Raw genomic sequence first — 16,424 nt, forward strand, 5'->3', positions numbered from 1 at the left:
GCCACCCGTTTGTTGATCAGGATGGCGACCCCCCTGGTCTTAGAGTCGAGCCCTGAATGAAATACTTGGCCGTCCCATCCCTTCCTCAATCTAACGTTCCATGTGATCAGCCTAGTCGGGAGGCCCACCTAACTATCCTGGTAACCCCCGCCCATGGTGCCAGACATCCTATCCCCTCCCCCCCTCCACTCAAACATACATATTCAAAACATCACAGTGCCCAAAAAAGTCGAAAAAATCCCTCCACCCACTGAAACAAAGTTAACTTACAAATCTGAGCAACGGCCTAAAAACGTTACAGAGAGCACTGCATATGCAGATAAAAACTAAGAACACTTAAACAGAATCGATACCGCAATACCCTCCCCCGAGGTTCAATGTCATAGATTATCATAGAATTTACAGTGCAGAAGGAGGCCATTCGGCCCATCGAGTCTGCACCGGCTCTTGGAAAGAGCACCTACCCAAGGTCAACACCTCCACCCTATCCCCATAACCCAGTAACCCCACCCGACACTAAGGGCAATTTTGGACACTAAGGACAATTTGTCATGACCAATCCACCTAACCAGCACATCTTTGGACGTGGGAGGAAACCGGAGCACCCGGAGGAAACCCACGCATACACGGGGAGGATGTGCAGACTCCGCACAGACAGTGACCCAAGCCGGAATCGAACCTGGAACCCTGGAGCTGTGAAGCAATTGTGCTATCCACATTGCTACCGTGCTGTCCACCCCATGTCCTCAAACCCCTGCCAGCCTTTTGTCTTTGATAAAGTCCATCGCTTCGTCTGGCGATTCAAAGTAAAGTTCCTGGCCCTCAGTGGTGACCAGTGCCACCAAACCTGGACCCTGCGCCTCCGCCATGCTTTCCCGTGCTGCAGGTTCGACAGTCACCTTCGCTGCTCAACTAATTCTTCTTATACGACCACTTCTGGTCCATGGCTCCATATACCAGTGGGGGATTTCTCCTCACTGTCTCACTCTCCACTGATGTTTCTAATACAATTCCGAAAAAAATTGGGAGAAAAGTCCAAAAGGTCCGTCACGAGCGGGAGTTACCAAATTCGCGACCTCCGACTCCATGGCCGCCACCAGAAGTCAAAAGGATGAAATTTAGAGACAGTTTGGTCCGGTGGGATCGTGGAATGGAGGGAAGCAGCAGAGGCAACTGATCGGATTTTTTTAAATTTAAAGTACCCAATTATCTTTTCCACTTAAGGGGAAATTTAGTGTGGCCAATCCACCTAACCTGCACATCTTTGGATTGTGGGGGCGAAACACACGCAGACACGGGGAGAATGTGCAAACTCCACACGGACAGTGACCCAGAGCTGGGATCGAACCTGGGACCTCAGCGCCGTGGGGCAGCTGTGCTAAGCACTAGGCCACCGTGCTGCCCAGCGCTCCTCACAATTCTTGTTGGTGAGGATGGAAGAGAATGTGAGAGCGAGAGTACTTCAAAAGGAACTAACTTGTGTCAGAGATATTAAAAAGTTTCAACACTGCACATTTAACATAAATCTAATTTATTTGACTTTTAGCCAGAATGTTAGCCTCTGTAAATGGGCTGGAGTTTGTTATCAGCAGAAAGAGACCCAAATGAACATGGTTCAGTCCTGAATGTGAGGAACAGCAAAATCCAATCACTGTGGTTACTTGTGGCCTCGTTGATGTCTCAGCAGGTGGGATGAAGTGGTGAATCCCTTTCCACACTTGATGCAGACGAATGGCCTCTCCCCAGTGTAAATTTGCTGGTGACTGTGCAGGTGGGATGACCGTGTGAATTCTTTCCCACACTTGGTGCAGATGAATGGCCTCTCCCCAGTGTGAATTCGCCGGTGCCTCTGCAGGTGGGATGACCGCGTGAATCCTTTCCCACACTTGGAGCAGGTGAACAGTCTCCCCCCAGTATGAACACGCTGGTGGTTCTGCAGTGCGGATGAGTGAATGAATCCTTTCCCACACATGGTGCAAACAAATGGCCTCTCTCCAGTGTGAATTCGCTGGTGGTTCTGCAGGTCAAATGATCGAGTGAATCCCTTCGCACACTTGGAGCAGGTGAATGGCCTCTCCCCAGTGTGAATTCGCTGATGTTCAGTGAGGTAATATGCTCGACTGAATCCAGTCCCACACTGAGCACCTGAACGGTCTCTCATCAGTGTGAACACGTTGATGGCGAATCTGACACCCAGAATCTTTATAGCACTTCCCACAGTCTGGACAATGAAACGGTCTGTCATCAGTGTGAACTTTTTGGTGTCTCAGCAGGTGGGCTGAAACAGTAAATACTTTCCCACACTCTCAGCAGGTGAATGGTCTCTCCCTGGAGTGAACTCGCTGGTGATTCTGCAGGGCCGCTGACCGAATAAATCCTATCCCACACTTGGAGCAGGTGAATGGTCTCTCTCCAGTGTTTCTGCGTCAATGAGTTTCCAGGTAGGATGGGTAAGTGAATCCTTTCCCACAGTCCGCACATTTCCAAGGTTTCTCCTCAGTGTGACTGCATTTGTGGCTTGTGAGGCCTGATGTTTGACTGAATCCTCTTCCACACACACAACACGTGTACGGTTTCTCCCCACTGTGAACGATGCTTTTTCCTTCCATGTTCAAAGTACGTTGATATTCAGGATATGATAAATTGAGGACTCTGTCCGATCCTGATGTGATGCTTGGTTTGAGTTTCCGGACTTTGAAGCCTCTCCTTTGAACACCTTGTGAAACGGATTTAAAACAGAAAATAGGGATGGAGAGAACACCCACAAAAACACAAAGTTTGTATGCAAAAGGTACAGGAGATATGAGATTATGTTTTTCTACAGCGAGCAGCAATGACCTGAAACTCGCTGCCTATGAGGGTGTTTGAATAATTTGATTTCAAAAGGAAATTGGATCGAAATATTTTTAAAATAAATTTAAAGTACCCAATTCTTTTTTTCCCCAATTAAGGGGCAATTTCGCGTGGCCAATCCACCTACCCTGCACATCTTTGGGTTGTGGGGGTGAGACCCTCACAGACACGGGGAGAATGTGCAAACTCCACAGGGACGTTGACTCTGGGCTGGGATCGAAGCTGGGAAGCCCAGTGCCGTGAGGCAGCAGTGCTAACCACTGTGCCACCATGCAGCCCATGGAAATTGGATAGACATTTGAGGGAAATAAACCTGCGAGGATACAGGGAGAGAGTAGGAGAATGGGTCTGACTGGATTGCTCCCGAGAGCTAGCATCGACTCAATGGGCTGAATGCCATTCTCTGCGCCATCATGTCTCTGACTCTTTTGTGTAATCTAGTTTTGTAATTTAACCCCAGGGGGGGTTCAGATATCACTCAGGTAAATCTGTGCTACACTCCCTCCAAGGCCATTCTATCCTTCCTCGGGTTTGTTGCCCAGAACTGAACACAGTTTTCCCGATTTGGTCTAACCAGGGTTTGTGATTCTCAGGGCATTTCCAGTCACACTGAGACCTGAAATCTCCCCTCACAGACAGAACAGACAAACCTTTTATCTGCCACACCCAGATGCTGCTGATATGGGCAGCACGGTAGCATTGTGGACAGCACAATTGCTTCACAGCTCCAGGGTCCCAGGTTCAATTCCGGCTTGGGTCACTGTCTGTGTGAAGTCTACACATCCTCCTAGTGTGTGCGTGGGTTTCCTCCGGGTGCTCCGGTTTCTTCCCACAGTCCAAAGATGTGCAGGTTAGGTGGATTGGCTATGCTAAATTGCCCTTAGTGTCCAAAATTCCCATTAGTGGTGGGTGGGGTTACTGGGTTATGGGGATGGGGTGGGCTTGGGTAGGGAGCTCTTTCCAAGAGCGGGTGCAGTCTTGATGGGTCGAATGGCCTCCTTCTGCACTGTAAATTCTATGGTAAGACACACTGCCTTCCTCGGCCAATTGGGAAGCAAAAGGACTCATTCCCTTACAGGACAGTGTTTGACTGTCAGACAATCAACCTTTATCCCATTTTCAATATTTTTATATCCGCTTAAGAGAAATGTTCAAAACAATCTTTTTGACTGTCATAATGATTTTCCAGAGACCCAGGTGTGAATCTCATCAACGCAGAAGGTAAAATTTGAATTCACTGAAAGTCTAGTCGGCAGGGAGCGGAGTTGGTGCGAATCCGGGGAGGAGCAGCTTCGGGACAGTCAGTATAAATAACTTACCTCGGGGATTCACGGCCTAGTCGGCAGGGAGCGGGGTTGGTGCGAATCCGGGGAGGAGCAGCTTCGGGACAGTCAGTATAAATAACTTACCTCGGGGATTCACGGCCTAGTCGGCAGGGAGCGGGGTTGGTGCGAATCCGGGGAGGAGGAGCTCCGGGACAGTCAGTATAAAAAACTTACCTCGGGGATTCACGGCCTAGTCGGCAGGGAGCGGGGTTGGTGCAAATCCGGGGATGAGCAGCTTCGGGACAGTCAGTATAAATAACTTACCTCGGGGATTCACGGCCTAGTCGGCAGGGAGCAGGGTTGGTGCGAATCCGGGGAGGAGGAGCTCCGGGACAGTCAGTATAAATAACTTACCTCGGGAGACTGGAGAATATTCAGTGTTCCACACTCGGTATTCTAAACCCTGACCTCTCACCAGACACCTCACAATGGCCGGGCAACGATTGACGGCAGCACCGGACCAATAGGAGGAGAGGGGGCGGGTCCGGAGGACCGGTCGGGAGTGACTGGTCCTCCAACGAATCAGCGTGAATAAGGAGGCGGCACTGGGCTGAGTGAAGCATGCGCAGTGTGATTAATGGTGACGCAGAAAAACGTTCGTTCTCGGATCCACAATCATGAAGGTGGGAATGGCGGGACGGAGGGAGAGATGAATCAGTCGGTTCGTTAGACACGCTTCGTGAACATGTTATTCACATCGAAAATCCGGAAAAATAACCTACCGGTGCCTGGGGATCTGAGCGGAGGCCGCAGCTTTGTTACAGCCGAGACTGTGCAGCCGCCATCTCTATTTGGTACTGGGAGAGGTGCGCATGCGCACCCACCATCTTTATTGAGCAGCAGAGCGCAGGCTTGGTCGCCATCATTGTTGGGGGCAACATTTTTGAAATGTGTCTTCATGACAGAATGTCCAGCAAACTGCTTCACTCTGAGTTACAAATTCCTATTTATGGGGCAGATTATATGTCCAGGGCTGTGACAATAATTCGAATTTATATTATGACATGAACAGAATAAAACTTTTAAGACTTTCATTTAAACATTACAAAATGACAAAATTGACACTGAGCCACATGAGGATATATTAGCTTTTAAAGAGAATCTTAATGGAGGAAAGTGAGTCGGAGAGTTTTAAGGAGGAAATTCCAGAAATTGAGGCCTTGGCAATGGTGGAGAGATTAAAATCAGGAATTCTCAAGTGGCTGGAATTAAATGAGTGCAGAAATCTCAAAGGGATGTGAGAGGGGGGAAGGGGCTGCAAAGCACATGTGCGGCCATCCCAATAACAAGAATAAGATTATCAGAATTAGGAGCAGGAAGAGGCTGCTCTGCCATTTAATAAACTCGTGGCTCATTTGATCATTGTCTTAACTCCATTTTCCTTCAGACAACCAACAACCCTAACTTTTTACTCCTCAGTCGGTAAAACAGCCTTGAATAAATTCAATGGCCACGCCTCCACTGCTCACTAGGGAGAGAGTGCCACTGGCTACTGGCCCTCTTGAGAGAAGCTATTTCTTCTCATCTCTGTCTTAGACACTCATTTTTAAACTGGCCTTGTAGATCGAGATTCCCTGTTGAGGAGAAACATCCTTCCAGCACCTGTCAAGTACTCTCAGAATCATTTCTGCTCCTTTAAGATTACCTCTTATTTATTGGCAGCATGGTAGCACAGCTCCAGGGTCCCAGGTGTGGGTCACTGTGCAGAGTCTGCATGTTCTCCCCATGTCTGCGTGGGTTTCCTCCGTGTGCTCTGATTTCCTCCCACAGTCCAAAGATGTGGATTGGCCATGATAAATTGCTCTTAGTATCCAAAAAGGTTGGGTGGGGTTGTGGGGATAGGGTGCAGGTGTGGGCTTAAGTGGGGTGCTCTTTCCAAGGGCCGGTGCAGACTCAATGGGCCGAATGGCCTCCTTCTGCATTGTAAATTTTATGATCTAAAATCCAGTCCGTATACACGCACCCTGTGCAACCTTTCCTCATAAAACAAACCCCTTCATGCCAGTAATCAGCTGAGTGAACCATGTCTGAACTGCTTCCAATGTAAGTATATCCCATCTTAAGTAATCCTACGCCAGGAAATGGGGAGAGTGTGTTAGGAATTTATATCATCGACTTTGGAAACTACTTTTACAGGGAGATAGAAGGGGAGGATTTACACACAACAATCTGAGAGAAAGAAAAAATGGTAATCTCTGACGATAATTGACACGTGACTCTTGTAATCTCATTTTACAGGGAGTTAGAAGATTGGAAGACTGATTTTTCACTGATTCCAGTGCTTCTGATATCTTTCCAGCTGCAGACTCCATAAGAGGTTTTAAATTTGAAAACAGTGAAATTGTTCCAGAGGTGAGTATTATTGAGCATTCACCTATAATTTAGAGTTTTCAGTGTTGTGCTTTATTATCTGTGCTTTGTTATCCAATGTCTCTGAATTATGTTTTCACTGCTGCCCATCCCTCGGCTATGTGCTGCTGATTTACCATCGTTATCTTGCCGTGGTCAGGAATTGTTTTTCTTGCACCAGATGGGTGAGTAAATTTGCAGATGACACTAAAGTCTGTGGACAGTGCGGAAGGATGTTACAAGTTACAGAGGGACATAGATAAGCTGCAGCGCTGGGCTGAGAGGTGGCAAATGGAGTTTAATGCAGAAAAGTGTGAGGTGATTCATTTTGGAAGGAATAACAGGAAGACAGAGCACTGGGCTAATGGTAAGATTCTTGGTAGTGTGGATGAGCAGAGAGATCTCGGTGTCCATGTACATAGATCCCTGAAAGTTGCCACCCAGGTTGATAGGGTTGTTAAGAAGGCATACGGTGTGTTAGCTTTTTTTGGTAGAGGGATTGAGTTTCGGAGCCATGAGGTCATGTTGCAGCTGTACAAAACTCTGGTGCGGCCGCATTTGGAGTATTGCGTGCAATTCTGGTCGCCGCATTATAGGAAGGATGTTGGAAAGGGTGCAGAGGAGATTTACCAGAATGTTGCCTGGTATGGAGGGAAGATCTTATGAGGGAAGGCTGAGGGACTTGAGGCTGTTTTCATTAGAGAGAAGAAGGTTAAGAGTTGACTTAATTGAGGCATACAAGATGATGAGGATTAGATAGGATGGACAGTGAGAGCCTTTTTCCTTGGACGGTGATGTCTAGCACGAGGGGACATAGCTTTAAATTGAGGGGAGATAGATATAGGACAGATGTCAGAGGTAGGTTCTTTACTCAGAGAGTAGTAAGGGCGTGGAATGCCCAGCCTGCAACAGTAGTGGACTCGCCAACACTAAGGGCATTCAAATGGTCATTGGATAGACATATGGACGATAAGGGAATAGTGTAGGTGGGCTTTAGTGGTTTCACAGGTCGGCGCAACATCGAGGGCCAAAGGGCCTGTACTGCGCTGTAATGTTCTATGTTCTAGACATAATTTCTCTTCTGTTCATCAACTGATTAACCATTAAATTCTGCTCCATATTTATTCCCTGTAATTGAAGATTTGAGATTATATCAGACCAGCCATGATCTTATTAAATGATGGAGCAGACTTGATGGGCTGAATGACTGTCTCCTGCTCCTATTTCTTGGAATATCACGATCTCTCGGTCAAGATCAGGAAATGCTGAGTGTCGATCTGTCGATCAGCATGAATTAGCACCTTCAGGAGAATAGGGAGTGTGTATATGGAGTGAGAATGGATGGGGCGAGATAGGAGAGAGTGTTTTTTGTTTGTACAGATGCGTACGTGAAAATTTACAGCTTTTGGGGAACGAGCAACTAGAATTGTCTGTTCTGAATTTCTGAGCTGTACTGACAGTGATGACATTTGTAAACTCCTTTAACAGGATGTTCAAAGGGGAGGATTTGCAGCAAGAAATCTCAAACGAAACTTCACATCGAGATCTGACAGTCACTCGATTCATCAGGACGGGGAATACCATTGGCCATTTTATCATCAATGTGACTGGAAAATCACCGACATAGGACAGCCGCACCATGGGGAAACCGTGGAAATGTGGGGATTGTGGGAAGGAATTCATTTTCCTGTCTGCGCTGGAAACTCATCGACACATTCACACCAGGGAAAGACTGTTCATTTGCTCTCAGTGTGGGAAGGGATTTACTTCATACAACCTGCTGACACACCAGCGAGTTCGCACCGGGGAGACGCCATTCACCTGCTCGGTGTGTAGGCAAGGATTCATAGATTCATCCAACCTGCTCACACACCAGCGGGTTCACACCGCAGAGAAGCCATTCACCTGCAAAGTGTGCGGGAAGAGATTTATTAATTCATCCAACTTGGTAACGCATCAGCGAATTCACTCTGGGGAGCAGCCGTTTACCTGCTCAGTGTGTGAGAAGGGATTTATTAATTCATCTAACCTGCTGACACACCAGCGGGTTCACACCGCGGAGAGACCATTCACCTGCTCTGTGTGTGGGAAGGGATTTATTAATTCATCCAACTTGGTAACACACCAGCGAGTTCACACTGGGGAGAGACCATTCACCTGCTCTGTATGTGGGAAGGGATTTGTTAATTCATCCAACCTGCTGAGACACCAGCGAGTTCACACTAAGGAGAAGCCGTTTACCTGCTCCACGTGTGGGAAAGGATTCAGCAGTACATCCTACCTGCAGAAACACCAGCGAGTTCACAAGTAATTACAGGGGTTGGATTCTGCTGATTTTTGCTGCTCTTGATCACATTCAGGACTGAACCATGGTCATTCTGACAGTGGGTGAAGTGGGAGGTCAGAAGGTTTCTCTGTATGCTGGCCAGTCTTCCAATGTTCATTCCAGTGGGCTGATACTCTTTCAGCGAGAGCACATTTCCACTGAAATGATGCACAGAAGCAGATGTAATACATTAATTTTATCCTGGATAGTACGCAGGAATATAGGAATTTGGAGCAGAAGTAGACAATTCGGCCCTTCGAGCCTGCTCCGCTGTTCAATCAGAACACGGCTGATCTGTTCCTGGTCTCAAATCCACCTCCCATCTATTCCCTTTATCCCTTTAATCTGTTTTGTATATCAGAAATATATTTATCTTCTTGAAAGCATTTAATGACTCCAATTCCACTGCACTATGGGGCAGCGAGTTCCACAAATTCACCACCCTCTGTGAGAAGTAGTTCCTCCTCGTCTCAGTTCGAAATCTATCACCTCTCGTCCTCGATTGCCCCACAAGGGGTAACATTTAGTCTACGTTTACTTTATCAATCCCATTTAGTATTTTATACACCTGATCATTTCCCCCCTCATCCTTCTCAACATCTGGCTTGTATACGCCTAAACTGCTTAATCTCTCAACCCTTTCATTCCTGGAATCAATCTGGTGAACCTCCTCTGAACTGCCTCCAAAGCCACCGCATCCTTCCTCAAATCAGGAGACCAAAACTGGACACAATACTCCCGATGTGGTCTCACTAACACCCTATACAATTGCAACAACATTTCTCTACTTTTATACTCCAGTCCTTTTGCAATAAACACAAACATCCCATTTGCCTTTTTAATTACATGCTGTACCTGCAGACCGACTTTCTGCGATTCATGAAAAAAGACACCCAGATCCCTCTGTCCAACACATCTGTAATCTGCTTTCCATTTAGATAATTGTCCTTTCTATTTTTTTGGCCTAAACGGATAACCTCACACTTGTCTACATTAAACTCCAACTGCCAAATTTTGGTTCAATCTCCTAGACACCTATATCTGTCTGTAAATCTTGATCTCCTCTTCACTGTCTGTTTTCCGACTTATTCTACTGTCATCTGCAAATTTTGCTATGTTACACTCTCTCCCCGCTTGCAGATCATTTATATAGATTGTAAATAGTTGAGGTCTGAGGACTGAACCCTGTGGCACCCCGCTAGTTCCAGTTCACCAGCTAGAGAAGGAACCATTTACCCCAACCTCTGCTTTCAGCCAATCCTCAATCCAATCTAATACTCTACCCCCAAGTAAATAATCTTTTTCCCACCACTACAGGTATCTTGTCGTTCCGAGTGTTGGCCGCACTCTGGACAATCTTTCTCCACTGAATTCTCTACTGCTCTCACTGCCTGTCCCATTGAGAGGCCAGTCCACATTCTGATATTATCCATCCATGCGATCTGAGAGCATCATTGTGCACAATTTCCAGGTGTTTTGCCTGGCATTACCTCTTTTTTCAACCACTTGTAGTGATCTCTGTATATGTAAATACATGAAGGGTTAATGTGCAGTCTGTATAGTTAGATGATCACTAGAGGGCAACACTAACAGGGAGTACATAAACAAGCTCAATCTGTTTTCCTGTTCTCTTCGGGTGTGTTGTAGCTAGAGAACAGAAGTATAGTAAACTCAGTGTATAGTATAATATTCATAGTTAATCTAATTTTATCTTGTTTAATTTGACAACTAGTAAAAGTATTGAAGAATCAAGTAAATTGGTTAGCTACTCAATAAATAATTTGTTATCACTGGAAGACTTTGAGTATTCATCATCAAAGTTAAGTTAAACTCGGCATAAACAAATGAGTAACATATATTACTCCCAAGTAATATAACACCACTCCCTTCCTATTCACAACACATGTCCAAAATACGTTATCTTCCTCGATATCACTGCCTCAAACAGGTTCCTCTGAACACCAGCTTTCTCCAGCACCCCTCATTCCTCCACTTTGCCACCCGTGACACACGGAATATCCGTCTGAGTCCTTTCATTTCAAACACTTTTTTTCTAGCCTCGTCGCTCTTCTTGATGGTGCAGCTTTCACAGCCGCACATTGTCACCGGCCACACAAGGGCTTTCAGAAGATGAATGTTCATTGTAACTGCAGTCACATAGAAAACAGAGAGTTGGAATAAATGGGTCCTTTTCAGAGTGGAAAGATTTAACGAGTGGATCAGTTCTTGGCTGCAATTGTTCACTTTTCCACTAATGATCTGGAGGAAGGAGGTTTCCACATTTGGACTGTAGTTTAATTTAAAGCGTTCAATTCTTTAATTTAAGATATCCAATTTAAATGGGCTCAAAACTAGGCCCCGTCAGATTACCACAATGGAAATTGTCTTATCTGATCACAGTGATCGGATTTCTTCATTAGAAACCAGTCTATCATCAGTAGTGGAAATTAATAATCGTCTAAGGGCTAAGGTGAGTGACTTAGAAAATCGTTCGCGGAGGCAAATCACCCTCTTCGTGGATCTGACTGAGGGGATGGAGGGTAAATCCCCACCCCCACGGAATATTGCACCAACTTGATTTCCAAAATGGTGGGTGAAAATGTGCTCTCCTCCTCAACCCCCCCCCCTCCCCAAAACCGAAGCTAGATCATGCGACTAAGACCTCTTGCTGGGGACCCCCACGTGTGGTATTGTTCGGTTCCATAATTTTAAGAAGGAGGAACAGGGCCAGGGAGAACCAGGATGGCCTCTCCGGTTATACCAGGACATAAGCGTGGACCTGGCGAAGAAAAGGACAGCCTTTAACGGGGTGAAATCTGTTTTATATAAACGTTTCTCTGTTTGGCTTGATCTATCCAGCCCGCCTCCGTGTGTCTGTCGGGGAAAAGGGTCAATTCTTCAACTCTCCTGAAGAGGCAAATTCATTCATTCAGAATCTCAATTTGAACTCTGATTCTCTTTCTTAGAATCATAGAAGTTTACAGCATGGAAACAGGACCTTCGGCCCAACCAGTCCATGCCGCCCAGTTTTTACCATTAAGCTAGACCCAGTTGCCCGCACTTCGCCCATAACCCTCTATACCCATCTTACCCATGTAACTATCTAAATGCTTTTTAAAAGACACAATTGTACCCGCCTCTACTACTACTTCTGGCAGCACATTCCAGACACTCACTACCCTCTGAGTGAAGAAATTGCCCCTCTGGGCCCTTCTGAATCTCACCCCTCTCACCTTAAACCTATGCCCTCTAGTTTTAGACTCCCCTACCTTTGGGAAAAGATGTTGACTATCTACCTTATCTATGCCCCTCATTATTTTATAGACCTCTATAAGATCACCTCTAAGCCCCCTACGCTCCAGGGAAAAAAATCCCAGTCTATCCAGCCTCTCCTTATAACTCAAACCAACAAGTCCCGGTAACATCCTAGTAAATCTTTTCTGCACTCTTTCTAGTTTAATAATATCCTTTCTATAATAGGGTGACCAGAACTGCACACAGTATTCCAAGTATGGCCGTACCAATGTCTTGTACAACTTCAACAAGACGTCCCAACTCCTGTATTCAATGTTCTGACCAATGAAACCAAGCATGCCGAATGCCTTCTTCACCACCCTGTCCACCTGCGACTCCACCTTCAAGGAGCTATGAACCTGTACTCCTAGATCTCTTTGTTCTATAACTCTCCCCAACGCCATACTATTAACTGAGTAGGTCCTGGCCTGATTCGATCTGCCAAAATGCATCACCTCACATTTATCTAAATTAAACTCCATCTGCCATTCGTCGGCCCACTGGCCTAATTGATCAAGATCCCGTTGCAATCCTAGATAACCTTCTTCACTATCCACTGTGCCACCAATCTTGGTGTCATCTGCAAACTTACTAACCATGCCTCCTAAATTCTCATCCAAATCATTAATATAAATCACAAATAACAGTGGACCCAGCACCGATCCCTGAGGCACACCACTGGTCACAGGCCTCCAGTTTGAAAAACAACCCTCTACAACCACCCTCTGTCTTCTGTCGTCCAGCCAATTTTGAATCCAATTGGCAACCTCACCCTAGATCCCGTGAGCTTTAACCTTCTGCAACAACCTACCATGCGGTACCTTGTCAAAGGCTTTGCTAAAGTCCATGTAGACAACGTCTACTGCACTGCCCTCATCTACCTTCTTGGTCACCCCCTCAACTCCTTATTGGAGTTATTCTGCGTTGTGACATTCGGGAGTTCTTACTGTGTTTGGCTGTATATATTCGAGTTACTCTGTGTTTTGAGGTTCAGGAGTTTTACATCGTATAAAATTTAGGGTATGAAGCTATTGTTGGGTTTTACACGTGTTGTACTTTTTCTTCTTCGCACTCTGGTTGCATTGTGAATTAAATCAGTGTAAGAGTTTTCCTTTGAATCTATGGTTGAGTGGAGAGCCTCCCAGCTCAGGATGAGGTTAGCTGACGGGAGGGACTGCGAGGTGCTGCAGCTCCTCGTCCCAAACACCATGTGAATAGGAGCTCAGAATATTGTTGTGGTCGGATTATGTTATGTAGAGATTTGGAGATAAGGGATTGTTGGGTAATATTACTGATGGGTGTTATTGGGTTAGGGAGGGATGGGGAGGGCGTTAGTTGTTTGACGGTGTCATTACTCTGTCTGTCTGGTCATTGGGCCAGGCTTGGTTACCGTCCTGGATGGATCTCCTCACCTTTGGCTTGTCAAGATCCCTTGTTTGATATTCTTCACAATTTATGGCTGACCCGATGTAGGACTTAATGGGAGATCTCCACTTGGCCTTGTAACCTGGAATGTTAGGGGTAAATGGTCGAGTGAAGCAGACTGGGGTTTCTGCTCATCTTAAGGGTCGAAACTCGGATGTCATATTTCTATAGGAAACCCATCTATGTGTGAAGGACTAGATGAGGCTTTGCAGATATTGGGTGGGACAAGTCTTTCATTCAGGCTTTAACAGTCGAGCTAGAAGCACGGCAATGCTAATCCATAAATAGGACAATTTACCCCCTCTCGGATTATGGACAATCCCAATGGTCGCTATATTATTGTCTGTGGTTCACTGGAAAACACTCCGGTTATTTATGCTCTCAACTGGGAAGATCCAAATTTTGTAAACTCTTTGGTGAGCTTGCTCCCTGACATTTATTCACATCGGATGATTCTAGGAGGTGACTTGAACTGTGCCTTGGACCCGAAATTGGACGTTCCATGTCTAAATCTCTGACTCCGTCTGGGATGTCCAGGGCACTGCCCTCATTTAAGGGATGGATTGGTGGTGGTGGGGGGGGGGGGGCGTGGCCTTTTCTGCATCCAAACAGGAAAGAATTTTCCTTTTTTTCTCATGTTGACCGTGCCTATTCCTGAATTGTTGTTTTTATTGTTAAGTCCCTCCTCCCTTCAGCGGTGACAGCCGAATACTCGGTGATTGTCATCTCTGAATGTGCCCCTCATTTTGTTGATTTTCAAAAAGAACAGGACAGTCGAGGGTTAAGGGGGTTAGGGTAAAATGGGGATAGTTTGATTGTTGTTATAAAGACCTGTGTGTGTCACTTTTCTGAATCTTTACCGATATATTCTGTATACTTGTCTGTTGATATTGCTGTTATTGTTCGTCTTTGGAAATTTAATAAATATATTTTTCAAAAACAAAGTACATTGTATCTGTGTTCACCAGGGAGAAGGACATGACGGATGTTGAGGTCAGGGAGAAGGACATGACGGATGTTAAGGTCATAGATCGGTGTGTGAACTCTCTTGAGAACGTCAATTTATCAAAGGAGGAAGTGATGTTCATAGAACAGTACAGCACAGCACAGGCCCTTCAGCCCACGATGTTATGCCGACCATTTATCCTAATCTAGGATCAACCTAACCTACACCCCTTCAATTTACTGCTGTCCATGTGTAGTTTGAGCTTCCTCTCTGGAAATCCACCCATTCTTTCTTTATAGAAATTTAGAGTACCCAATTCTTTTTTTCTAATTAAGGGGTAATTTAGCTTGGCCAATTCACCTACCCTGCACATCTTTGGGTTGTGAGGGTGATACCCATGCAAACACGAGGAGAATGTGCCAACTCCACTCGGACAGTGACGCGGGCTGTGAACATCTGTATTTTTCAGTATTTTCCTGTTTGGACCCATCTGGTTGAGTAAACCATGTCCCCGACTGTTTCTGTGTTCTGACAGTTCCTGCAGACAGCGCCCAGCCACTCAACTCTGGCAGCACCTCATCCACCACTTGCATGGACTCCCAGGGCAGGCTTTTCACCAGGAGAGTTGGTCTGCCCACTAAACCTATTACATTATCTTCATGATTCCTTTCCTCACTCACAATTTCCTCCCTTACTGCACTCTGACTGGGTTCAGTTGTCAGGCCCCTCTGTGCAGCGTGACAAGAACATCAATGAATCAATTATTTTCTCTCCTGGTCACTGGGACCCTGAAACTCACCCAGTCACTGTTTCTTTACCAAGTTGGCTGCACATGACTCAAAAGCCCTGGGAGCTGCAAACTTGGGATCTGCAGGTTCTTAATGGGGGATTTGGGGCTTCCAGTGGGTGGAAGCATCCGCTCTACATCTACTTTGTCAATATCGTTTATCATCTTTTATTCCTCAATAACATCTCCTCTCAAGCTTCTAAACTCAAGAGAGTATTGGCCTAAAGCGCTCAATATCTGTTCAGAAGACAAACTCCTCATCTCTGGAATCAATCCAGTGAACCTCCTCTGAACTGCTTCGAGTGCAGTTTTTCAACTACATCCCTCCTCGAGGAAGGGGACCAAAACTATCCACAGTATTCCAGGTGCAGTCTCACCAATGCTCATAGCTCAGAGAGAGGAAGGTTTGTGTTACAGCTGATGAGAAACAGCTACACACACTCACACACAGACCTGTATACACACACACACTTGAATGCACACCTCATACACAAAGAACCACAGTCACACACACCATAACACAGGACTATACCCTGTCCCATAGGTGGACAGTATCATCCACCCTGACATATTGGGGGTAAGGTAGCAGTGTTTGAGGGTGGCATGTGGTGCAGTAGTTAGCACTTGGAATGCGGCGCTGAGGACCCTGGTTCGAATCCCGGCCCTGGCCATTGTCCATGTGGAGTTTGCACATTCTCCCCATGTCATCGTGGGTTTCACCCCCACAACCCAAACATGTGCAGGTTAGGTGGATTGGCTACTCTAACTTGCCCCTTAATTGGGAAAAACAATAATTGGGTTCTCTAAATTTTTTTTTTTCAAAGTAGCAGTGTTTGTGAATGTAGACAGAGGGAGACCAGGTGGGGAATGAGGACAGAGGGTGACCAGGTGGGGAATGTAGACAGAGAGAGACCAGGTGGGGAATGTGGACAGAGGGTGACCAGGTGGGGAATGTAGACAGAGGGAGACCAGGTGGGGAATGTAGACAGAGCGAGACCAGGGTGGGGAATGTAGACAGAGGGAGACCAGGTGGGGAATGAGGACAGAGGGAGACCAGGTGGGGAATGAGGACAGAGGGTGACCAGGTGGGGAATGTAGACAGGGGGAGACCAGGTGGGG

The 16,424-nt window shown here is 46.2% G+C and overlaps 2 long non-coding RNA genes across 4 annotated transcripts; one reads left to right on the plus strand and one right to left on the minus strand.

Moving 5' to 3' along the window:
- Positions 1 to 1,514: 1,514 nt before the first annotated feature.
- Positions 1,515 to 4,989, minus strand: LOC140421665 (uncharacterized). The gene is made up of 2 exons (XR_011946973.1): positions 4,901 to 4,989; positions 1,515 to 2,716 (listed from the first exon to the last, which is right to left on the minus strand). It is a non-coding gene; the product is annotated as an uncharacterized lncRNA (long non-coding RNA).
- On the plus strand, positions 4,676 to 14,516 carry LOC140421671 (uncharacterized). 3 transcript variants are annotated; one of them, XR_011946981.1, is made up of 3 exons: positions 4,676 to 4,984; positions 6,417 to 6,530; positions 8,016 to 14,516. It is a non-coding gene; the product is annotated as an uncharacterized lncRNA (long non-coding RNA). The 3 variants fall into 3 exon arrangements; XR_011946980.1 differs by having other exon boundaries at positions 4,680 to 4,972; XR_011946982.1 differs by having other exon boundaries at positions 4,709 to 4,801.
- Positions 14,517 to 16,424: the final 1,908 nt, after the last annotated feature.

The sequence above is a fragment of the Scyliorhinus torazame genome, chromosome 5, assembly GCF_047496885.1.
Source record: "Scyliorhinus torazame isolate Kashiwa2021f chromosome 5, sScyTor2.1, whole genome shotgun sequence".
NCBI lineage: Eukaryota > Metazoa > Chordata > Chondrichthyes > Carcharhiniformes > Scyliorhinidae > Scyliorhinus > Scyliorhinus torazame.